The sequence below is a fragment of the Saccopteryx bilineata genome, chromosome 1, assembly GCF_036850765.1.
Source record: "Saccopteryx bilineata isolate mSacBil1 chromosome 1, mSacBil1_pri_phased_curated, whole genome shotgun sequence".
NCBI classification, from domain to species: domain Eukaryota; kingdom Metazoa; phylum Chordata; class Mammalia; order Chiroptera; family Emballonuridae; genus Saccopteryx; species Saccopteryx bilineata.
The window spans coordinates 207,051,359-207,055,290 of record NC_089490.1 but is presented as its reverse complement, the minus strand read 5'-3'; the positions used below and the strand labels follow the sequence as shown (position 1 = coordinate 207,055,290).

At 49.7% G+C, this 3,932-nt stretch overlaps 1 long non-coding RNA gene across 1 annotated transcript; it reads left to right on the top strand.

Moving 5' to 3' along the window:
• Positions 1-306: 306 nt before the first annotated feature.
• LOC136320293 (uncharacterized) lies at positions 307-2,537 on the top strand. Its single transcript, XR_010728294.1, has 3 exons — positions 307-342; positions 1,159-1,258; positions 2,114-2,537. It is a non-coding gene; the product is annotated as an uncharacterized lncRNA (long non-coding RNA).
• Positions 2,538-3,932: the final 1,395 nt, after the last annotated feature.

The following is a 3,932-nucleotide window of genomic DNA, read 5'->3' as shown; positions in this document are numbered from 1 at the left end:
TAAAATACTTTCTTGGCTCTTCTGTGACAAGTGGTGGTGAGGACAGTGCGCTCAGCAGGTATTTACTATGCAGCTATTAAGGGCTAAGTGCTGGCAACAATGTAAACATCTGCTGTTGTTGGGCTTATACTCTCTCCAGTGGAGGGAGGTGGGAACAGGTGCGTAAGTACACAGATACCGCCATGCTGGGTGATGAGCCATGCTGTGGAGGAAGGTAAAGCCAGGAAGGGCGGCGGGGGGTGGGGGGGGGTGTTGGCATGAGTGGTGTGTGTACATACTTTAAAGAGGGCGCTTGCAGTTGGCTCACTGGGAAGATGGCATTTGGGCAAAGGCCTGATGGACGTGAGTAGGGAGCTGTGCTGCCCTTCAGCCCGGGAACAGCAAGTGCAAAGCCTTGAGGCAGGCCCGTCCTGCACACCTAGGTGCAATAAGGCAGCTGGCTGCTGAACAGTGAATGGGGGAGAGGGTGGGGCAGGACAATGGAGCAGGGGGGGTGTCCCTGTGAACTCCTTTTATTCTGAGGGAGAGGAGAAGCCACCCCCCCCCCATAGGTGAGCAGCACTGGGTGCCCAGGGTGAAGAGCAGCACTGTATGTTGAAAAGGAGGGTGGCCCTGAGGGGGGGACACCGGGTGGGGCTGGTGTCCCGTCCACAGCCAGCACAGCCTGGCCCACAGTCTTTGGGGCCTAAGAAAATGTTTCAGTCTGCTTCAGAATCAGAAGGAAAAATGGCTTTCAGGTTTAAGGAAATACTTTAATGTAAGGGTATTAAAAGATATTTTATCATATTAAAATATGATCATAGTTAACACACGACATACAGTTGTGTTGTGTTTCAGTATGTGGAGGGGCCCATGTAGGTAGAAGTTGTCATGAGCTGTGCCCTATGGATGTGGTCAGCACTCTGATAATGCAGCCAAAGCTCTCGACTTAAAAACACAACGCTGTGAAGAGGACATGAAATGCAGAGTGAGATTGCAGTGCATGAGCTGCAGGGGCGTGTAGGGGCATGTAGGGGACCGGTGCTTCACGCTGACCCTGCAGACCAAAGAGGGGACGCATGTTCATTGGTGGCATGCTGGAAGGCCCTGTTCCAGGGAGATACCACACTGTGCTTTTAGTAAAATCCTAGCTAATTCCCTTCCCCATCTGCTCAGCAGATGACCTGTTCTTGGTCAGGGCACCTGCTGGTCCCTGCATGACCGCAGAGGCTGAGGGAAGACCCACGAGCTGCCCTTCAGTGATCCGCACTGATTGCAGGTAAGAGGCACTGAGCCGTCCTTGTTGAATGTGTGATTAGACTGATTACCACATGTCTGGTCAGTGGGAAGGGATGGTCTGCTATGAGGACACACATTCGGTCTCCAGGGAGCTGTCTACCTCATGTGCATGAGGGTAGGTAGCCGGAGCCGTCCTGGGATAAGCACTCCAGGTCCCAGCTCAGGGGGGGGGGGCTCAGGAAGACCTGACCTGGCAATGTGGCCCTTGCGGAGTCTGCTCACCCACGGAGACCCGCCTTCTTCCTCTGCAGTTAATGGTGCTCCAGATTGCTCCTGCGCACCCCCATCCAGAGACCCCCATGAACCCAGAGACCCCCATGAAAGACACAGATAAACCAAGGTGTATATGTATGATTTAGTATTTAAACGTTTATGTATTCAAAGAAATGCCAATTGAAGTGACAGTCTTTCCTTTTGCTTTGAGAATTGACAATTAAAAAGAATCTCCCTCCTGACCTGTGGTAGCACAGTGGATAAAAGCATTGACTTGGAATGCTGAGGTCACCAGTTCGAATCCCTGGGCTTCTCTGGTCAAGGCATATATGGAAGTTGATGCTTCCTGCTCTTCCTCCCTTCTCTCTCTCTATCTCTCACTCCTCTCTCTCTAAAAAATGAATAAATAAAATTTAAAAAAATATTATTAAAAAAAATCTTTAAAACACACATTAAAAAGTCTCCCCTCGGCCCTGGCTGGTTGGCTCAGTGGTAGAGCATCAGCCCAGCCTGTGGAAGTCCTAGGTTAGATTCCTGGCCAGGGCACACAGGAGAAGTGCCCATCTGCTTCTCCACCCTTCCCCCTCTCCTTCCTCTCTGTCTCTTTCTTCCCCTCCCACAGCCAAGGCTTCATTGGAGCAAAGTTGTCTTGGGCACTGAGGATGGCTCCATGGTCTCCGCCTCAGGTGCTAGTACGGCTCCAGTTGCAACAGAGCGACGCTCCAGATGGGCAGAGCATCGCCCCCTGGTGGGCATGCCAGGTGGATCCCGGTCAGGCGCATGCGAGAGTTTGTCTGACTGCCTCCCCGCTTCTAACTTCCAAAAAAAAGAAAAAAGAAAAAGGTGACAAGGCCCAATGAAGAATGTGCTCAGATGCTGCTGCTTGAGACATAATTGATATTTTCAAAAGAAATGGTTAATTTTGTGAAGAGCTTTCAAGAAATTTCTATCCTTAGAAGCTCCATTTCTAGGATTTTTTTCTCCCAAAGAAATAATCACATATGTAGAGACAGTCAACAAAAGTTTGTTACATTCATAAAATGAAGATGAATTGATTAAAGGTCATATTTTTAATTAATTAATTAACTAACTAACTTATTTTTTAGGGGAGACAGAGAGAGAAACATCAATTTGTTGTTCTGTTCATTTACGCCATCATTGGTTGACTCTTGTATGTACCCTGACTGGGGCTTGAACCTGCAACATTATAGTATCGGGATGATGCTCTAACAACTGATCTACCGGGCCAGGGCCACAGATCAGATTTGTGAAAAACTTTAAATGACCTGCTGAGGGACTGTGATGAGTGATAAAACCTGTGGAAATTAGAAAGAAAAAACAAGAGGAGGCTGTGAAATGTGCCACATTTCAAGGAAGAACGTTAGTAAAAATCCCAAGACTGCAATGTTGCTGAGGTACAACTCATATTTTCTTTATCCTTTCAAAATACACGCCATGAATGTTAGCTTTAGAGTCAGGAGAAGATGTCACTGAGAAGTGTGCCTGTGAGATGCCATGCCCTGAAGGCGTCTGTGCCCCTCTGTGGTCCTGCAGACACACCCCGGGGGGGTTGTGGGGAGCAGCATGAGGTAAGACAGAGACCTCAGCATGGGACACGCGTCACACGCAGGCTGCTCACAGATGGCAGCCTCTTCTCCATGAAGAACCTATGTGTCTGGCCTCGTCTGAGCTCCCACACCTGGACGGTAGCCGGCCAGCCTTCCGTGTCTGTGGCTGCAGCCCCCTCTCCACAGGGCCTGCAGGCCACTCAGCATGAAGTCCTCACCCCAGCCTCTGACGGATGGACTGTGGTCCGGTCTGTCAGGGGGGACAGAAGCTCTCCTAGTGGCTGATGTGCACCTGCCCCACCCAGCCCTCACTGGCCTCTGCCCTCATGGGCCCCCTCCCGGCACACACATGCCTGCCCGGTCCACTGCTCCTGCCCCTCGGCCTGCACCGCTTTTGCCCAGTGACTGCCAGGCCCCTCCATCCTGTCAAATGTCAGCAGAGGAGAGAAGATGGGCTGGGCCACCTGGTAAAAATAGCAGCGGTGCCATCCGTCACTCTGTCACTCAGCACTTCTCCCTGCGCTAACCCTCACCCCCTTGCACACCTGAAATAGCATGTTCATCTGTGCCCTCCCACCCCCTGCTAGGATGTCAGCCCGTTAAAGCAAGGCTTCCTCTCTCCTGCTCACTGCTGACACAAAGTTAATCTTCTGAAAAGAAATGAAATTATCATCAAAAGATTAATGATAATCTCTCTCCCCTCCAAATTATCTCAACCATTTGTGATAAGGGCATGTTAAATTCATTTCTTCTTTAACTTCAATTTTGAAAGCTGAAAGGTCCCAAACTGTTATAAAAAATACGTTAGGCTGACCTGTAATTTATAATCAATACCATATCTTAATAACACTTCCTAAACAGGTATTTGTTGAA